The 23,112-nt window shown below is 33.7% G+C and overlaps 1 protein-coding gene across 1 annotated transcript in view; it reads left to right on the top strand.

The window, feature by feature from the left end:
• The first annotated feature begins 659 nt into the window (after positions 1 to 659).
• Positions 660 to 23,112, top strand: part of LOC150102772 (uncharacterized) — a 275,594-nt gene continuing 253,141 nt past the window's right edge. The window contains exon 1 of the mRNA XM_090398736.1: positions 660 to 753. The gene's annotated coding sequence lies outside the window, so the exon portion shown is untranslated. The remainder of the gene's footprint in view (positions 754 to 23,112) is intronic.

Genomic DNA, 23,112 nt, shown 5'->3' with positions numbered 1-23,112 from the left:
TTCAATAAACAAAGTAACGAAGTATCTTCGAAGCACTAACTTCGACTACAGTATTTGCAACGATTCGGCAAAACGGCCGTGCTTTCTTTACTTTTTAAGCATCACCAAGTTATCAATTTAAATATATATATATATATATATATATATATATATATATATATATATATATATATATATATATATATATATATATATATATATATTTAAATTGTATATATTAAATTATATATATATATATATATATATATATATATAATTTAAATTAAATTGTATATATTAAATTATATATATATATATATATATATATTTTTTTTTTTTTTTTTTTTTTATAATCACATGGAGGCATCCTGTGCGACGTACTGCATTTATCCTGTAAAAGTTTCTTTCATTTCTGCAAATAAGATGTGCAGAGAAACAGCTGTATGCGTTTGCGCAGAGATTCTTCAAAGCCTACCTTTTGATTCTAACTTGACCGTATGTTTTTGTATTATGTCTTAATATTTTACGTTTCGGAGTTCTGGATACGAATAGCATTAAATACATACATCAACGCATTGTGTAGAATGCATAAATAGTGTACATAATTTAACTTTGCTGTTAAATTATATGAAATTTCCTTGTGTGGTTGGTACCACCAGCTGTCAGAGAAACTTAATGTTGTGACAGATGGTGGAGATAAACAGAGAATACTTAAGAAGTAGATGTTTGTGTTTTGCGTAAGGCACTATGAAGAGCGTTTTAGAAACATGAAAGGTAGGATTGTATTTATGACAATATTTTACACTAAAAGTATGGTTTTATTTGTTTGTGGTGAATAAAATCATATAAACTTAGCAATACTTTACAAAACTCATCAGTTAATATGTTTAGCCTAAGTTTTCTTATTTTCTATAATTTTTAATCTGGTTTTTCAAATCAATGTTGCAAGACTGGATAGACCACCATAATAGACAGCATGATTAACTTCAGGTTACAAATTATAAAAATGAGATAACAATAAGGAAAGAAATGTGGATAATGTTATATATGTATTCTATAATATGATTATAAAATAGTAAAAGATCTGGATGAAAGTGATATAAAAATAAAAACATTAGGTAATGCCACAATGAACCATAATAGATGAAGATTTAACATATGCTGGCTGCTAATCTAATTATTTTCAGTATTTGTGTGAAGAAAAAAAAATGCAAGAAGGAAAAGGCTACATAGAATATAGATGGGCAAAAATATCTTGTACTTCCTGTTACTATATATATTGATGATTTGCAATTACATACTGTATATGAAATTGCAAATTATATTTTGTAATTGGAACAAGGCAGTTGATTGTAGAAATTTTACAAGTAAAATTTAAAACCTTTTATAGCACTATATACACAATATACAAATATCTCATATAGCTATGAGAAGAAAATATTTTGAATACTATAAAGTAATCATATTTAAGAAAATGGACAGATTGGAGGGTTAACTACTTAAGGAATATAGCTTGAATAAAAGGGAAAAAATTAAAAAAAAAATTTTTTTTAATTTTAATTTTTTTTAATTTGACAAAGAAAAACTACAAGATTTCTTTAAAAGAATTTCATAAAGCAAACTTCAATTGAGGAGTGAGATATGGGCATATGGAGAAAAATAGAAGACAGCAAAAGACTTAGCTAGATATAAGTGGATGAAAAATAAAAATGTTAATAGCTCATGTTGGATGCATGACTTTTCCAGTGTCACACGAGAAGTAAGAAACAGTAGATCGTACCTTGAAAAAAAAATTATTGTATATATCTCTTAGTTCTATCAACTAGGTAGTTGATTGCAGAAATTTTATAAGTAAAATTTAAAAACCATAGTTTATATGGCTATATACACAATATACAAATATACACAATGTACACAAATTTCTTCTCATATAGCTATAAAGAAGAAAATGAGAAGAAAATGTTTTGAATACTATATTTATCTATATTTGAATACTATATATATAATATTCAAAACTAATTATACTATAATTAGTTTTGAATACTATAAGTAATGATATTTATCTATATATCCCACTGCAGTTATCATTCTCGATCATTTTCTTTCATCGATGAGAAATATTACTACATGGTATTATTTTATTATTATCCCTAATGATTATTATGTTACTGTTCATAATCATATGACTTTTGTTTTGGCAGTAGCTACTATTTAGCCATTTGTGAACTAAAACCTTTGGAACATTTATGTTATCTCAATGTTAAGTTTATATTAGAATCAGAAATCCATTTAGTCATTTTGCCCTTTAGCAGATGGTCTCTGATTACATATAGTTTTTCTTTTTTTAAAAAATTTTGTTTCACTATAACACCATCTACTTTTGACTCGGTTGAATAATAATTACTCAAATATTGCTTCGTATTTAGATAAATGAACATAGTTCTTGGAAAAAAAAAAAAAAACAGTTTGTTTATATATGTACATCCCATCCATGAAGGGTTGTAAATGTGCCATGTTAATATTAGTGCTGTGGGTTGATGATTTCATAATCACAAACTTTGTTCTAGATACCAAACAAGGAACTTTTTTTCAGGCAAGCTTCAGGCATCCAGTAAGGGGATGGATATCTCACATTTGGCAGTGACATTCATCTGTTAACTAAATACATTCACAATACACAATACACTTGCCCATTTGGGATTTAAATGGACAGCCTGTTGGTTGGAGGATGGTTATGTAATTCATTCAGCCAACCAGGCCAGGAAATCTGTAAAATATAGTAGCTGATATGATATAGTAGGCCAAAGACCATGTGTCCTAAGTCAGTGTTGTATTTTAACAGAAATCTAATTGTGACATATATTTAGAAAACAAATCAAAAGACTGGTCTGATTAGTACTTATGAGTCAAAATAAAAAAATAGCATACATTTGACTTGTGTATGATTATCTGTTGACAATAGGTAAGGGAACATATCCCTTCCCAAAAGTAGGATTAAAAAAATGGTAATAAGAAAAGTTGAAATGATTCTGATTTTGTGTGTGTGTATATATATATATATATATATATATATATATGCACACACACACATGCACTGGACAGGAAATTGTGTGTATATCTAATAAAACGTTTGCAGCACAGGAGGAACTAATGCATACCAACCTGTGTATACCAGCATACCATATCTGAAGGTAATAATAAATGTAATGGTTATCACTAAACTTATAATTATGGACCACGTACGGTATTGGAAATTGTCTTCTCTTGTGTATGTTATTCCTACACTTTGAAGTATATAGGAACCTCTAATTCATGAATCTGATTAGGAAACTTGTTACAAAAAAAAAAAAAAAAAAAGTTTATTAAAGCTGGATTTAAACAAGTTACAGTTCAAAGTTTTGAAAAATATGTGAGTAAGGTTTGTTTATAGTATAAACAGTAGAAAAGAAAAAGTAACTGATAATTTTGCTTGGTGCTATTACTGCTGGGCTCACTGATTCATTCAACGTATGTTAAATTATACATTAGTGATGTAGGAAATGATTTAAGAGGAAATATTGAGTTGATTCCCAGTGATGCAAAGCTAGGAGGAGCAATAGTGAATAAATGGTCCTACAGGATGACTAAATACACCAGCAGTATGGAAAAAGGGTACCGTTTCTAGTTTAACATGCTTAAGTGTATCAGAAGCAATGTACTACATTGATGGAAATGAATTTGCAGAAAACTGATGAGGCCAAGGATTTGGAGATGATTATGGACAAGGCATTATTTGATGTTTGAATGGCAGTATTGCAAAGGCGGCCAAAACAGCTCATTAGATTACATGGTTGTCGAAGAACACTGACACGCATGGGGAAAGGTTATTATAATAATAACCTCTGGACTACTGGATGCCATAAATATGGAAGAATGGTGGAGAGGATCCTGAGGAGAGTCACCAAGATTATGATAGGTCTGTTGGATTCTCTCTTTGAAGATGGATTCAGAGTCTGTGCTTCAGAGATTAGTCAGTGGGCTAAAAAAAAGGGTGGGGATAGGAGCATGTAAGTTATTAAAGGAATTTTATGTGACTAATAATAAAGAGGGAGAGAGCCATGGGTCACTCTAGGAAGTTTGATAAGCAAGGATGTTAGGTCTAGATTTCTTTGCTTGGAGGTTGGTGAATGGATAGTTGTGGGTGATTTTGAGTGCTTATGAATGAATTGAAGTGTGTAAACAGTGGTTAAAGTGGACTTCCTGTGATGAGGCTTTGACTCAGTGGATGTGTCAAAGAATATAATAACCAATTGGAAGGAAATGTAAAAGTTTTTTTTTTTTTTCAATTAGCTATCATCCATTCCCATCATTCTTTTTCTTGTATTTCAAGAGGTTTTAGGAACATGAACATTTTAGGAAATAAATTTGATGTACAGTACTCATAAACATATTTAAATGAGAGATGTGAAAATACATTGCACCTCACTGAACAGAATTTGAGACTCTTAGAGTAGTTTTTGACACACTGCTTAATATGGAAAATGTTCTATAGTAGGTTAAACTTTGTATAATATTTAGTTCTTCAATAATAAACATTGCTTGGAATGAAAGAGAACACCTACTTTTTTGAATATTGAAGTGGCTATAATTTTTGATGATAAAAATGGTTTGATATTAATTCATTTCAATAGGATTTCTTTTCTAAATATATCATTGTTGCTAATGGAGCAAGTAAAGCTATTTTTTTTATTATTAATAAAAGATACAGCAATACAACTTTGTACTACTGAGTATTGGTAGCATTGAAGTTAACTATACTCCAATTTCCACTGGTAAACAGTATGGAGATAATTATCCAATTACATAAATATTGTAATTTTTGCTTCTCATTGCTGTACAGCAGTTGTGAATTGGGGATGAAGAAGAGGGTAATGTGCTCATATTATGAAAACTATTATCAATTTGTATTTTGCATATAGGTTGTCTCTATACAAAAGAGAATTTCACTATGTGAAATTTTATTATATGAAAGGATGTGATTTTGGATATCTGTAGCATTGACAGAGAAGTTTAGAATAAAATAGCCATTAATCATCAGTATAAATGACTATAAAATGCAAAAATCATCAAACATATTACAGAATGAGAATTAACTTAGGAAATTTAATGAGTCTTGCAACAGGGCAAGTCCTAAACGAATGGAAGGTGGGAAAAATTGTTCCAGTTCACAAAGAGGGCAGAGGGATAAGATTAAGTGTACAAATTATAAGCCAGTCTGTGTGTCTGGGATTGTTGTTAAGGTATTAGAGAAGTTGGTGATGACTAGGATTCAGTAATGGGTTGATAATAACAGTATTCTTTATGATGGTCAGCATGGGTTTGTTAGGGGGGGAGGTCATGTTTCAGTGATCTGCTTATGTATTACAAGGTGACAAATTCACTCAATAAAGGAGATGCATATACAGTGGTGTACTTAGATCTTTCAAAGCCCTTTCATAGATAGACTGCCACATGACAAGCTAGTAGCTAAACTGAAACATATGAGATTAGAATTAGATAAGAGACTAGTAAATTGGATAGCTGATTAGCTGTCGGACAAGTATCAGCAGGCTGTATATGGAGGAGTGGTATCCCAAAAGACGAAGGTCACTAGTGGATTGCCACAGGGATCTCTTTTGGGACCATTATTGTTTAACTTGTTTGTTAATGACATTGGGATCAGCTTAATTGTAGAAGTGTAGCTGTTTGCCAGTGATGCAAAGTTAGGAAGGGATATGAGAAGTAGAGCAGATGCAGTAGAATAGCTGGAGGATCTCAGTAGATTATGTGAGTGTGCAAGTGAGTGAGTGGAGCTATTAGTTTAATGTTATAAATTGCAAGGTCTTGAAATTTGGTAGGCAAGGTTTTGATGCAGAGGATATAATTAATGGAGAAATTTTGGGTGAGGTGGAGGAGATGAGAGATCTGGGAGTGATGGTGGAGAGAGACTTGAAGTTTAGGAGTCACATTACTACGAGGGTTGTCTGGTATGTTCTCGGCCTAACAATGAAGACTTTAAGATTAATACATTTATTCCTGCTATACTCCAGCCCATTATCCTGTCCCTGTAGTGGTTCTCAATAAGATCTGAAAAATATCTCTCTACAGCTGACATCACCTCTTGATTTGAAGAAAAACGCTGAGCAGTGAGGAAGAGTTTTAGTTGTGGAAAGAGATAGAAGTCAGAGGGAGCCTAATCTAGGGAATAGGGTGGATGTTAACAATTCATACAGATTCCTTAATTTTCCCATTGCCAAAATACCTTTGTGAGCAGGTTCATTGTCCTGATGAAAGATGATTTTTTTTCTTCTGCATACCAGGCCTTTTCTCACAAACTTTTTCGTCTAGTCTGGTTAAAAGATCGGAATAATATTCCCCGGTGATTGTTTTACCCTATTCAAGATAATAAACAAAATGCCTTTAGCATCGCAAAACACCGATGCCATGACCTTTCCTGCTAATGGAACCAGCTTTGTCTTCTTTGGTGCTGAACAACTGGCTTCTGTCCACTGTTTTGACTGCTGTTTGGATTCTGGTGTGTATTAGTGAATCCAAGGCCCATCCATAGTAATAAATCAATGCACAAAATCAGTTTTATTCTTGTTAAAACGCTCCAAGCACTGTTCAGAGATTTTCATGCAAGTGTTTTGATGAAGCATGGCACCCATCTTGTGCAAAGCTTTTTCATTTGCAATTCTTCATGCAAAATATATCCTACACATTCTTTTGAAATGCCTATAGTCTGCAATTTCACACACTTTCACTCGCCGGTAATTCAATACCATATCGTGCACTTGATCAATGATTTCTGGTGTTGTTACACTTTTTGGACTTACTTCACATCGATCATCTTGAAGGCCATGTTTAAACTCGGCAACCCATTTCTTAATTGTCGAAAATGAAGAAGAAGAGTGCCCATAAACTTTTATGTACTTCGAATGAATTTCTTTCGGCGTTAAAATCTTCTTTTACAAAGAATTTTATAACTGCATATTCAATTTTATCCAATTCAAGGGATACAGACCTCATGTGTGCATTAGAACAGCTGTATAATACAAACTACTTGATAGAATGACTTGCAATTTCACATGGATGTTTATGACAGATGTACAAACTAAGAGAAAAAAAAATCTTGCTGATAGTGTTTCTATGGTCGCGGCCGACAACATTTCTGACCACCCTCTTAAAATTATAAAATCCCAATGGATTATAGTGATAATAAGGAGTACATTCACATGCAGAAGCAAAGGGATTATGAGAATCCCTTGTATTTGATCAGGCCACAGATGACTAGTGTACACAGATTTGATTGCTTTTTTTTCAAGGGAATGAGGATGTACTGGAGATGGTCCAGAAAAGGTTTACTGTATAATAAAATTAGTTTAATCCTTTATCCAAGTGTGAGCAAATAAAGTTTGTGCCTGAAAGTATCTTCAGGACTGGGGTAAGGTGGTACAACACCAAGGCAACTCGTTGCAAAGGTGGAACAAGATACCAACACTCCTATCTCAGTATCTCCTATAATGCAAAACACATCTCCTTGCGGATATGTCTAATGTTATGCATTAAGGGAAGGGCCACTACCCAGACTAGTTTCGACCTTTATTGAGGTCTCTTCAGTGGGAGCCAGGCCCAAGTGGAGATACCAGGCATAAAGGATTAAACTAATTTTATTATACTCTAACCAAGTGAAAAATAAACTTTCAACATCTTTCTCTAAATCCAGAGTAATTTATTAAAAAAGGGTGGCACACCATTTGGCAACTCCTATAAGTAGAGATGACCTGCTAATGCTTCTGCCTCGTATCTCCACTTGGGCCTGGCTCCCACTGAAGAGACCTCAGTAAAGGTCAAAACTAGTCTGGGTGTGGCCCTTCCCTTAATGCATAACATTAGACATATCCACAAGGAGATGTGTTTTGCATTATAGGAGATACTGAGATAGGAGTGTTGGTAGCTTGCTCCACCTTTGCAATGAGTTTCCTTGGTGTTGTACCACCTTACTCCAGTCCAGAAGATACTTTCAGGCACAAACTTTGTTTGCTCACACTTGGATAAAGGATAAACTAATTTTATTATACTCTAACCAAGTGAAAAATAAACTTTCAACAAAAAATGTTTAATGAGTTAGTGTCCAGTCTATGGAATGTTAGATTCAAGGAGAAATTTAGTTAATTTACATAGCCTTGTGAACAAAAGAAGAGAGGATATGATTGAGACACATAAGTTGGTGAGGGGTTTTTATCAGATTAATGTGGAGAAGATATTCCATAGAATAGAATATCTTGAATAGACTGAGCAATTGTATGTGAATGGGGTTAGTAGTTCAGCATTGCAAAGTGTATGGTTTTAAAGTTTGCAAAAGAAAGATGAAATGCAGAGTATACAAACAATTGATGGGGATATATTGGAGAAGATGAGGAAATAAGTGATCTGGAAGTGAATGGCAAATGGGCACTTAAAATTTAAAGAACACATTGCTAAAATCTTGGTTAGCACAATGGATTCTTAGCAAATCAGCCCTCTGCATTGCAATAGCACAATTGCAATGCAAAGGACTGATTTGCAAAGAGATTATGGTTGCATTGTATAAGGTCTTGATTAGGCCACATATGGACTACTGTGCACAGATTTAGTCACCAGATTTTCAAAAGATGAAGAGATACTGGAAGAGATCCAGAGGTAATTGACTAAGGTGGATTCTGGAATGTTGAGTATGAAGATAGGTTGAGAAAATTCAGTTCTGATTCTAGTGGATACAAGAAGAGAAGGGGAAGGGAATATAATAGACATACAAGTTGATAAGGGTTTTTTATTATTTTTTTTTAAAATCAAGTTAATGTAAAATGTGTTTTTCATAGAATGGTAGAAGATTGTGATGAACAAAGGGTCATCCCTTTGTTCATCAAAATTCTTTGTTCGCACAAGGGAAGTGCTAACAAAGAATTGAGATGCAGGATTTTTTTCGTGGAAAGTGGTGGATGATTGGATTGCATTACTTGAGAGGGTGATGACTGCAAAGAATGTGTGTGTGTATTTAAGGCATGATGAGCTGTGTGTGAGACGGAGACCTATCATAATGAGTTCATGGTGGCAATAATAAAACCAGTTCAGTTGTGCCTAGATCAGTGCAACATAGTAAGAGAACTACCTCCTTACTCCTGTAAGAAGGTTTTTATTTTTTTGCATAGAGTGGTTGGCCAATGGAATGTTTTGCTAGTGTGTGCAAAAATGATGAATGAGTTCAAGGCACAATTTAATGTGCTATGATAGTGGGATCTCTAAAAATGGATCCCTTGACTCCAAGCAGTTTGACTGTAGTAATAATTTAATGTTGTTGTTGTTGTGCAACACAGAAAGGTTAAACTAATGTGAATTTAGTTAGTTTTTTCCCTCCCCCCAGTATCTTGAAACATGCCATTAAATTACTCATTATCCTTATTCATGTTGAGAAAAAATCTCTTTTTATTCCACTGAAATGTATTAATGTTCTGCATTAAAGTATTAGTATTCATTTTCAGTAACATCTGAATTTTTGAAAAGTATAGTTTTAAATTGTTGAATATAAAGCGAGTAATTTTGAATTTAAGACCAAGCAGAATGTGTTGTAAATGCTTATATTCAGAATGTAAGAAGTTTGCTTGAATGTAAGAAGTATAGTTTGTTGAATTGAGTTGAATTGAAGAAGTGCTTATCATCATTGTACAGTTTTTATTATTATTATTATTATTACCTTTTTTCAAGTAGGTATCCTGACATATCCTATTCGCAGTCATTCCTTAGATCCTTTGTCATCTCGATTCTTTCTCCATTCATTCTGAATATTAGCATTTACAACACATTCTGCTTGGTCTTAAATTCAAAATTTCTCACTTTATATTCAACAATTTAAAACTATACTTTTCAAAAATTCAGATGTTACTGTAAATGAATACTAATACTTTAATGCAGAACATTAATACATTTCAGTGGAATAAAAAGAGATTTTTTCTCAACATGAATAAGGATAATGAGTAATTTAATGGCATGTTTCGAGATACTTGGGGGGGGGGAAGCTAACTAAATTCACATTAGTTTAACCTTTCTGTGTTGCACAACAACATATTAAATTATTACTACAGTCAAACCTCTTGGAGTCAAGGGATCCATTTTTAGAGATCCCACTATCATAACACATTAAACTGTGCCTTGAACTCATTCATCGTTTTTGCACACACTAGCAAAACATTCCATTGACCAACCACTCTATGCAAAAAAAAAAAAAAAAACTTACACCTTGCTCACGCCTTCCTTTCTTATACAGCTTCCAAGAATGACTGCTTGTTCTACCTTCTCTTCTCTCTCCCATTCTTAGAATAATCTTTTCCATATTAATCAAGTAACAGTTTCAGATATGCTAGCTTATGATGAGGGTGTACTTAAAAGTTTTGATAATCACCATGAAGAAATTGAGGTAGACCCATGTAAGTTTGCACATTATTCTACATATTCCCACCAAGTGTTATTACGCACTTGTTACAACACTGCTATATCATTTGTAATCCTCTGAGAAAAAGTTTTTCTCTTGTTGCACAAACCAGTAATTTCTGTTCTAGGTGTTTATCAGAACTTTTCGGCTTCCCCCCTTATATTTATCTAAATCATATCCCTTCTCTTCTCTTATCTGCGAGGCACTGCAATCTGTGTTTCCTCAATCTTTCTCTTCATATCCAGTATTCCAGAAACCACATTACTGATTTGTCTTTGGACCCTTTCTGATACAGCCTTATCTTCCTGAAAACCAGATACCAAACTATGCAGTAAATCCATGTACAGCCCGATTAATGATGGATATCTGATACAAGGGAATTCAATGTGATACATAGGGCTTGACAAATTATGTAAAGTCCTACTAAAAAAAAATTCTCACTCAAGTCCTCCTTAGTCCATTCTCGTTTTTAATAATATGTCCTATTAATCAACAGAAGTTTAAGTCATTAGTGACACTGTGTCATCGTTTGGAGATTATTTCAGTTGTGTGAAAACCATTCCAAGAAGGTCAATGAATAATAAGAATAGGAAGAACAGTAAAAACAACATTGATTTTTTAGAGGAAATAGAATTTGTTTCATTAATTTTTGTTACTAGAATGGTCCTTTATATTATGCATATTCTTCTATATTTTTGTAAAGTTCCAATTTTTTTTTAGAAAGTTATTTTTTTATTAAATAAAAAATATTTATTTTTTATATGGTTTGTGTAGCTCTGGTGATATAATCATCATTTTAATGGTGTATCCTCTAAATTTTAGGGCCTTGCTTGCCATAACCTCTAAAATCTCTAATCTCCTAAATCTTCTATAAGATATTCCCACTAATTATATGCTCTACATCATGTCTCTGCTTTTGGCTTTCTAAACTTCATACTTTGTAACATTGAACTGGTAACTCCACTTACACACTGTTCAAATCATCCTGTAAAAACCGTGTCAGCTTTACTACTTATAGTTCTCAACTTTGTGTCAGCTGCAAACAACTGGATATTCCTGTTTTAAGCATCTCCTGATATCATTGACATACGAGTTAGTAGTAATGGTCACAAAATATAACTCTGGTGCACACTGCTAGTGACCTTTCTCTTCTGAGATATTGCACAGCTTGCAGATAACTGTCATACAACCGGTCTGCTATCTAGCATCTACTAACTTCATGTATTCCAGTTTAATTACCAACTTACCATGTGATAATCTATCAGAGGCCTTTGCAAAATTGAAATACACTACTTTATACTCATCTCTCTTAACAAATGAATTGTATTTGCACTTGTAATATGTAATCAGATTGTTTAAATTATCTTTCTTTAGAAATACATGCGATCAAAAATAATGTTGCTGTTATCAGCATTTTGGATCCTAGCCTTCACTAAGCTCTTTAACACCTTAACCACAACTCCAGACACAGATTGTCCTATAATTGAAAGTTTCTATGTTAAGGTACCTTCTTTTGTAAAGTGGTGAATAATTTTACCCTCTTTTCATTCTTTTGGACCTGCCTCATTGGAAGATTGTTAAACAAGTACCGTATATGTCGGCATATAAGACGACTCTCAAATACTATAGAAAACCCCTTGAAATCATGAGTCATCTTATAATTGAGTATAAAAAGGGAAGCTTAATTTCTTTGATGAACATTTAGGTAGTTACAATACATTCTTATATAAGAAAATAGGCAGTGTTTATAAACAAATCAGATTAATTTTTTGTTACATAAATTTATTCAAAATATTACAACAGATGTAAGTCTTAAAAAAACAAATAATAATTATTAACCTCAATTTTCATGTTAATTCTCTTCATCTACAAAATAGTTCCTCAGATTCATTGTTTAAATGATTGTCATATGGATCCCAGTTCTAATCCGGTGAATTGATTTCATTTTGATCGTCATCAGTATCCCACAACAGATCATCCTTCGTACCATCCATAAGATTAGAGATACCACACTTTTTAAATGATTTTATTACAGTCTCTACTTTTACTTTATTCCATGCTTGATCACAAAATTGCATAGATATACCATTTGTAAATGACTTTTCACCAGTCAACATCCAATTATTCCACTCTTCTTGCATGTGAGTTTTAAATGGTTTGTTCAAGCAGACATCTAGTGGTTGCAATATAGAAGTTAAACTACCTGATATAACAGCAATTTTTGTGTTATTTTTTTCTAGAAGACTTTTAATATTCTCAGTTAAATGACTACGCAACATATCCCATACTAATAAACTGCGTTTCTTCATTATACCGCCTGGTCGCATGTTTCATACATTATTTATCCATAATTCACACCATTTTTGTCCATCCATCCTTTTTCATGAAAATGTACAAAAACACCTGAAGGAAATTTTATCTTAGGTTTAGTTTTACGTTTGAAGATGATTATCGGTTTTAACTTGGTTCCATCAGCCAAACATTACAACACAACCCTAAACCTTGTTTTTTAATGACCTGTACTTTGAACTAGCACACTATTACTACCTTTAGACTCCACTGTTTTATTGCTTATCATATCAAAGCTCATAGGAGTTTCATCCATATTTCCAATATTTGACAATAGATATTTATGTTCTTGTCTCAACTGAATAATAAATTTATGGAAACTGGTAAGTTTGTGGTCAAGATCTGCTGGTAGTTTTTGAGAAATTTTCGTTTTTTGTCGTATTAACAGATTTTTGTCTGTTCATAAAATGATTACACCAACCTGAAGTAGTTTGAAATTCTATACCTTCATCCAGATTCAATCTTGACCATTTTAGTGCATATGCTCTAATCATATTTCTTGTAACAAGATAACTATTCTGCCTTTGTTCGAATACCCATTCTGCAACGTGATTTTCCAGTTGAGGCCATCGGGTGATCCCCGTTCTCATCGCACATTTTTTCTTTGGCAATTTTTTAAAAATATCTTCTTTCTTCCTCCATTATCTTACATCTTCTCGGTTATGTCAAACTTTCTTGCAGCAGCACAGTTATTAGTTTGCTTTGCCATTTCAATTACTTTTTAAATTGAGCTTTGTACTTTCTTCATTTTGTTGCTGGTTCCATGATTTTAAATGATAACAATTGTAATAATCCTAAAATTTAAAAAAAAATTCCAAATTAATAATTAAAATTGGGGCTAATCACTTTTAATTAGTGTAATTCACATAAATACAAAATCTATGCTATGCAAAAAAATAACGGATATGCATAGATATAAAAATAACTGATATAACAATACCTAACGTTGCATTAATACAAGAAAGAAGAAATTGGGGGGTCGTCTTATACAACTGACATAAGCTTAAAACGTAAAAATAGCCTAAAATTTAGACCTCGTCTTATATGCTGACATATATGGTAATCTTCACAAACTTTCTTGTTAAACAGAACTTTCCATGTATAGTTGCCTTTTCATCCTTTACTTATACTCTTAAGAATCAATGTGTATTTACTTTTGTAGCAATTTTTTTTCTGAGAAGAAAACTAAATTATACTTTACAATAAATTGTTCTTCATATTTACAAAACACACGTGTCGAAATAATTATTTTACTAATTATTAATAAAATAACGCTTGCCGTTTCGACTCCTGTATTGAGGTTATCATCAGAAGGATAGTTTATACAAACCAAGCTACATGCTGTTGCACTCTATAAAGGTAAATTAAATCTATGTTGTTAACTAATCTTTTTCTTAACCTGACCTCTAGTGATAAAAATAAAAAATGAAAGCTATAATAAACTCTGCTAAAGTCCTCACGTGCTAGGATTCTTCTGGAATTATACAAAAAGTTTATTTTTCACTTGGTTAGAATATAATAAATTTAGTTTAATCCTTTATCCAAGTGTGAGCAAACAAAGTTTGCACCTGAAAGTATCTTCAGGACTGGGGTAAGGTGGTACAACACCAGGGCCCTCCTTGCAAAGGTGGAGCAAGCTACTAATACTCCTATCTCAGTATCTCCCATAATGCAAAACACATCTCCTTGTGGATATGTCTAATGTTATGCATTAAGGGAAGGGCCACAACCCAGACTAGTTTCGACCTTTATTGAGGTCTCTTCAGTGGGAGCCAGGCCTAATGCTTCTGCCTGGCGATACCAGGCAGAAGCATTAGCAGGTCATCTCTACCTATAGGAGTTGCCAAATGGTGTGCCACCCTTTTTTAATAAATTACTCTGGATTTAGAGAAAGATGTTGAATGCCTGAAGACACTTTCAGGTGCAAACTTTGTTTGCTCACACTTGGATAAAGGATTAAACTAAATTTATTATGGTATTATACAGTTCATATTGTTATACTAAGATTTTCTTCTGAATTTGTACAGTTCAGGTTGCTATTGAATGTTCCAAAAAAAAAAAAAAATACCACTTAGCCAAAAAACTAGCGGCCACACTCAAGGAATTGGTAGGTCATTCCCCTTTCTTCATAAAAAATATACAACGTTTCACAACGTTGTGTATTTTTATGAAGTTGTGTAATTAATGTTTTTAATTTTAAACAAAATTAAAAACATTATACTCAATGACCAAGATCTATTAGTCAGCTTTGACATAACTTCCCATTTCACCAGTGTCCCAATCAATGATATTATCTTGCTCTTACAGAACATATTTCCACATGACATCATGGCCCTCTTTACCCACGTACTCCTCTCCAGATATTTCATGTGGCAAAACAATTTTTACCTTCACAAAGAGTTTACAGCAATGGGCTCACCACTTTTCCTCCCAGTGGATAACTTTCATATGTGGAAGACGTTGAGCAACGAGCTCTAGAGTCAGCATGCCTAAAGTCCAAAATTTGGCTCAGATACGTCAACGATATTTTCACCATTTGGCCCCATGCCCGCAAAGCATTAAATACCTTCCTTAGCCACCTGAACAAACAACACAAACGCATCCAATTCACCATTGAAATAGAAAAAAAACAACTCTCTTCCATTCCTAGACACACTCGTCACACGTCTTCCCTCAGGCTGTCTCTCCTTCTCAGTCTACCACAAACCCTACACACACAGGCCAATACATACACAAAACTTCTTATCACCACCCAACACAAAAACTAGGGGTCATAAGCACTCTTAAACACAGAGCTAAAACCTGTTCAAATGAACAGGCTCTTAACCAGGAATACGAGATCATCAACCATACCTTTATAAAAAATGGATACAGTAAAAAAACCATCCACAAGATCCTCCACAGAGATACCACTAAAAACAAAAAAGATTTCAAAAATGCTATTGCCATAGTTAGATGCATTTCAGAAAAAATAGACAGAACACTACACAAATACAACATCAAAACCACCTTTAAAACCCCGACAAAATTAAGACACCTACTCAGTTCTTCCAAGGATCCTCCGCCACACCTAGCCCACCCAGGGGTTTACAAAATACAATGCACGTGTAACATACCATACATAGGGGAAACAGGGCGAACCATCCCAATCAGGAAGGATGAACAAACAACATATTAAATACCTCCCTTTTGGAAAAACCGGCCTTTCTGACCACACACACACTAAACATACCACAGAATTGATTGGAAAGGTACTAAGTCCATACACTGCACCAAAACCTGGTTCGAGAGGATATTCAAAGAGGCATGTGAAATGCTCAAACATAATCCAAATCTGAATAAAAATGGTCTAACCACTCCAAGAATGTGGAGGACCATCTGCAACCTTCATAGCAACCACAAAGAAAAATCTCAATACAAGAAGACTTGGTGAAGTCCCCCCCCCCCCCAGAACATTCAATAGCCACCTGAACTGTACAAATCCAGAAGAAAATCTTAGTATAACAATATGAACTGTAGAATTCCAGAAGAATCTTAGTATGTGAGGACTTGAGCAGAGTTTATTGTAGTTTTCATTTTTTTTTTTTTTTTATATATCACTAGAGGTCAGGCTAAGAAAAAGATTAGTTAACAATGTAGATTTAATTTACCTTTATAGAGTGCAACAGCATGTAGCTTGGTTCCTATACACATGTATCCTTCTGATGATGACCTCGATGCAGGGGTCAAAACATCAAGTGTTATTTTATTAATAATTAGTAAAATAATCATTTCGACACGTGTGTTTTGTGTCCCTAAATTCTTAAATATCAATGCTGATCACCGTGTAACCTTAAAAGAAAGAATAAATTGTTCTTGTTTTCAACCATATTTTACTTAAAAATGAGCAAACAAAATTTGCATATGAAATATTTTCATAACTGGGCATCATGTATACAGAGTAGTTGACTCCATGTCGAATTGCTCTAGTATCCCACAGCATATCACACTCCCTTCTTGGGCATATAATTCCATGCATTATGCAATAGGTCACTATCCAGACCAATTTTGATGTTTATTGAGATTTCATCAGTGGGAACTAGACATCCATGGAGACACTGAGCATTAACTCAGTGGTGTTGTTTATATTGTGTATATTTGCATTCTATGAATGCTCATATTATTCTTAGTAATATTAAATTCCATGGTATACATAAGGTATACATAGTTTACACATAAGGTATCCTCATGACTGGTCTACTTGTGTAAAAAGGTTGTTGACTTCACATCAGTTGTCTTAGTATCCCACATTACAAAGCACACACTTCCTTTCAGCTGTATATTGCTATGCATTATGAGAAGAGTCTCCAAGCGTAAAGCAAATCTTGTTTGTTTACACTTGGGTAAGGATTAACCACATTGATGTCAATATGAATAAAATGCATCACTCCTCATACACTTTGTATCCATCATATATTTTGATGTAATATCAATGGTATTACAATTGTAATATGCACTTCACATCCATGGTAACTTTGGTGTATATACATGTCATGGCTAGTTGGGTGGTTAAAACAAGAATATAATTTGTCAAGTATAATAGGAGGTAGCAGGGTTTTTTCTCCCGGAAACTCGGGTTTTTCATCCCACATATACACAAATTGGCACTTCAGAACACACGCAATTTATAGACATAGAATACTAGTTGTGGTGGAGGTGGGCGGTAGATGGCATTGATGGAGATGATTTGTAGTAGAGGTTCGGTGTAGTGGTTGAGACAGTTGTAGGTGTCCTCCCGCGATGAGTCTTCGGACTCCTTGGAGGTGTCAGGAATAATAATAATAATAATATACTTTAATGATCATTTGAAAAATATTCCAACAAATTTCTCGGATCCAAAGTTTTTTTGAGATGGAAACACACCATTTTATTACTTGTATATGGAAAATATGCTATTTGACCTATACAGACAAGTCAGTAATTGGAATTCTATCTTGGCACTGTTCTTGTGCAGCAATACTGTTTTGTCTTATTTCTACTCACTTTCTATTCAAATTTTTGGTTATTTCTACTCCTGTTGTAACACTCATTAAATAATCAGGATATTGTTACTGGTAGTCAGTGATAGATAGTGTTGGTGTAGAAGATGAAAGTAGCTGGTTGGTGAAGTGTTGGAGATGGAAACTCGTAGAGTAGATACCCTCCCTCAATTAGTCTTTGGACTCCCTAAACAATTAGGATAAAGGCATATTCATGTACTTTGCATATTTCTTAAAAATATTATCAGAGATCTCCAAGAAGTCAAAGACCCATCAAGGGAGGTGTAGTTCTGCCTATTCTTCTCACTCACTGCTTTGTAGCAAATAATTTAGCTCTAACCCTTTTTTAACTATGCCCAAACTTAACTTTTACAGATATGCTGTTAGAAATCTCATCATGGAAAATTGCACAACTTTATGCTTACTAACATTGAATTGATGGCCATTATTATTTGCCCACTATCCCAGGTTATTCATGTCATTATGTAAGCGCTATATATCATTAGCATCCCCTGATTGTCCTGTCTATCTTTGCATCATCAGAAAACGATTATCAAACATCGCCTGTTAGGTCCTTTCTAATATCACTACTCTATGGATTGAACAACAATGGTGCAAGGACTGATTCCTGAAGGGCACCACTGGTCACCTTAAATCTGGTAGATTCACACCCACCACATAACACTTTATGATACTTATCCATTAGCCATCTACTCATCCAAGCGAGTAGTTATATTCCAATCCTGTATTCTCCAATTTATGCAACAGCCTTTCATGTTGTATCCTATCAAATGCCTTCACAAAGTCCAGCAGCGTCATAGTATAGCTGATCCCTTTATTCAATTCAGCTGTAACATTATTATAAAATACAAGCAAATTGCTAAAACATGACCTACCTTTAATAAGCCCATGCTGTTCTTTGTAAAGTATAGCTTGTCTCTCAACCTATTTCTGTATGCGAGTTCTTACCAACTTCTCTAACATCTTCATCACCATGCCAGAGATACTGATAGATTGGTAGTTAGATACATCAGTTTTTGGACCTTCTTGTATGATGGAAGTATCATACATTCTTTCCATTCCTGTGGGATCTTTCCTAAGCTCAGACTCAGTTATGAAAATATGCCAAGGGTCAAGCCATTTCGGCTGAACATCATTCGTTTAGCACACATGCTGTTATCCCATCGCCTTATTGCTGAATTGATATCCAGGTTATGCAACAGCTTTTTAACCTCATTTTTATGCATCCCTATCTCTTCATCCAGTTTACTTGTAGCATTGTACAGCATGTTGCACACACCAGTTTGATATATCTTACAAAGCGAGCACTCATTATTTAAACTATTGCATCTGCTTCTGACACAAGGGTACTGTCTGCATTCACTAAAGTTATTTTTTTCACATTCACACACACACACACACACACACACACACACACACACACACACACACACACACACACACACACACACACACACACACACACATATATATATATTTTTTTTTTTACTTGAAGCATAGCAATAAAATTCTTTTAGTTTTCTTTTAGCCTTCTCAGCCACTTTCATTTTGATTTAGCTTTTTGTATAGTATTTGTAATTTTTCTGGTCTTCACTTTATATATTTCATAATGCCTCTCATTCTCACAATATTCTTTTCATCACTATTCCACATATTGATATTCACAATATGTGGCGATGTATCCCTGGAAACTGTAGAAGGAGGGTGTGACAACGAGAGTGTAAGGGGCAGATTCTTTACATGGAGAGTAGTTGTTGAGTGGAATGCATTGCCTGAGTGTGTTATGAATGCAAACACATTGAATCAGTTTAAGGTACGGCTGCATGAGCTTTGTTTTTGATAGTGTGTACCTCCCATTATGAGCCTCTGACTCCATGGAGGTCATATGTTAATAATATCTTATAACTCTTCTGTCTTATTTGCATGTAGATTACTCAACATCTCATACACCTAATTTGTTTACTTCATGTCCTTCTAGTATATTCTGTCAATTCCTGAGCTTTGTGCAACATCATACTCTCTGGATGAAATACAATTTAAAAATGTTCATTATCAACAGATAATGAACATTTTCATTATCTGAAGACATACTACAGAAGTGGGACTACTTAGGCTTATAAAATTGAATGGAGCTGCTCTTAAAAATATTAATGGCAAGCTACACATTCTTGTTTTTTTGACTAATTGCATTATTATTAATCATCATCATCATGCATATCAAGGATTTAGGCATAGCATGGCCTGTTCCGGCCTTAGAAGTCATCGTTTAAGAGGACGCCCTGGTTTTCTTTTTTCTAATGGCCTGTACTTTAAGGCTTGTTTTGGTGAACGGGTTCCATCCATTTGTGTTTATATTTTAAAAATTTTTTCTATTACTGGTTCTTGGTTTAATTCTTTCATAGCTGAATAAGAAACTCAGAGTTTCATGCCGAATATAGAAACTATATAAGTTCGACGAGTCCAAGCGTAAGCAAATACCTGGATAGTCCATATGGTAGTGCAACATGGGGCAACTCATAGCAAGGGTGGAGCAAGCTCCAATCACTGTTCTTGGTATTTACTCATAATGTGAAACCCAGCTCCTAATAGCTGTATTGTATGGTAGTGCAACATGGGGCATTCCTTTTCATTTTCGTTAATTGTTTGCCAGTTGTCTTTTTTAAAATATTTATCTGTCCACAATTCTGTGTAGTAATTCAGAAATTCTTCTAATTTCAATTCGGTGTTTAATTTTATGTTTTCTTTGGTATCTGCATTTAAGTGTTCCAAAATCTTATATACATTGGGTCTTATTTTATATAAATCATGTTCTAAATTAGAAACAAATTTGTTCCATGATTCTCTGTCTTTTTCTGACTTTTCTTTTAGCTATGGCTCTTATTCTTTTATGTTCTATTTCATCTTCTAATCTTTTACTGCTTAACCATTTGTGATAGGCTTCTTTTTTCTTTTTGATTATTTCTTTGATTGTATCATCCCAGATCTTCAGTTTTTTCCTTTCATTGAATTGTTAAAGATACCAAGTAATTTTAAACCTGGTTTTACTCCATTTTTTCCAAGTAATCAAACAGACAAATGTCAAGTTTGCACCTGCAATTTATGCAGGACTAGCTGATCCCACAGGTAGTGCAAGACCAATTCTGTTTGCTTACTTGGAAAAAATGGAGTAAAACCAGGTTTAAAATTACTTGGTATCTTTAACATAACTATACCCAAGTTAAAAATACTTTCTACATCTATATCTCCTCCTGAGATTTTTATTTAATAAGGTTATAACACCTTAAGTAACTTGTTTTGGTAAAATACTTACAAGCTCTGTATTACTAAATCTTGGTATTTCTAGCCTGGCTCCCACTGATGAGACCTCAATAAAGGTCGAAACCGGTCTGGGAAGTGGCCCCTTGCCTTTAATACAAAACATTATACATCCCCTTCTTGGAGATGTGTTTTGGCATTAAGGGTAAATATTAAGATTAGTGATCAGAGCTTGTTCCACCTTTACCACGAGTTGCCTTGGTCTTGCACTACCTGTGGGATCAGCTAGTCCTGCATAAATTGCAGGCGCAAACTTGACATTTGTCTGTTTGCTTACTTGGAAAAAATGGAGTAAAACCAGGTTTAAAATTACTTGGTATCTTTAACATAACTATACCCAAGTTAAAAATACTTTCTACTTTCATTGAATTGTTTGGTCTTTCCTAAGCTTTCATTTGCTGCTGCATTTAGTATTGTTTTTATATTAAGCCATTCTATTTCTATTTCTTCATTTTGTTTTATTTATCTAGATATTGGTTAATTCTTTGTTCATATAGCCATTGTACATTTGTGTCATTCAATAGTCTAGTTTTATAAACAAATGTTTCAAATTTTCTTTCTGTTCTTGTTACTTGTAGCCATTTAGGTGGTAATATTAATTTTATTTTAACAAGGAAGTGGTCACTGCTTATTTCATATCCTCTGTGAACTGTAACATCTAGTGAAAATTTCGATGTCTTTTCATTTAATATAAAATTATCTAATATTGATTTCCATCCTCTTTCTGCTCAAGTATATTTATGTATGTCTTTATGTTTGTAGAAGGAATTCATTATTTTTAGGTTATTATAAACTACAAAGTCGAACAATTTTTTACAGTTCCTGTTTAGAGTATGTTCTCCATGTATTCCTATATTATTATTAATTTTCGTGTTTCCAATTCTTGCGTTTAAGTCTCCTGCTAAAATTACATAATCATTTTTATTTATTTTATTATATATGTTTTGTAGCTGATTATAAAAATCAATATTATCCTGTTCTCTTCCTTCTTCCGGGGCATATAAACCAATTATTGTTAAATAGCCTCTAGCTATTTTTATTCTAGCTTCTATTATTCTTTCATTCCATAATTTATAATGTTTTAACTGTTTTGAAAGGGAGTTATGAATCCAAATCATGACTCCTGCTTGCATTCTTTGTTCTCTGTCAACTCCACTGTATATCACATTAAAATTTTTGTTTCTCATAGTTCCTTTTAATTTCTTTTTTGTTTCAGTGATTACTGCTATTTTAAAATTTCTTTCATTTAATAGTTGGTCTAATTCTATTTCTTTATATGCTATTCCTCTTACATTCCAGTTTGCTATGTGTATTATATTTTACCTTTTCCATTTTTGTTTTACCTTTTCCATTCCAGGATTGTTTTTCATAGATTCAATCGATTATCTTTTTCTGTCAGCTTACAAGTAGAATTATGTTCTCCATGTCAGGGGACTAGCCTGACGATGGAGTAGTTCAGTGATAGGGGTGCTACCTTAAGGCTTCTGAACTAGCCTTCCAAATTTAAACCCATAGGAGGAATAGGGTATATTGAAAGGGGAAAGAGTAGATTATAGAAGAATTATAGTAAGGTTTATAGAGAGGGCATAGTTGTAAGGCCATAAATGAAAATACCCCATGGTCCTCTAGTACTCTAATAGCATAAGGGTCATAAAATAAGAAGAGTTGGCTGATAAGGCCTTATAGGAAAGATTAATGTAAGTGGGTCTTCCTCAAAGTAGAAGAAGAGGAGGATAGATCCAGCGAGGGGTCCATGGGAGTGCCACTTCCCTTACATTCAAGATGATTGCCCCTTATGGCACTGTTGGTCCACGAGTCCTTATTCAGTATATTCGGACCACCCCACCATATACACACACACACACACACATGGTGAGCTCCCCTATCCGCCAGCCAGGGGACGCGCTGTCTAGGGATTACAGGGTCCCCCCCTCGAGAGATTAT

This window comes from Typopeltis vanoorti, chromosome 10, assembly GCF_054136105.1.
Source record: "Typopeltis vanoorti isolate ZY-2024b chromosome 10, IOZ_Tvanoo_1.0, whole genome shotgun sequence".
NCBI lineage: Eukaryota > Metazoa > Arthropoda > Arachnida > Uropygi > Thelyphonidae > Typopeltis > Typopeltis vanoorti.
This window is presented reverse-complemented; position numbering and strand designations above follow the sequence as displayed.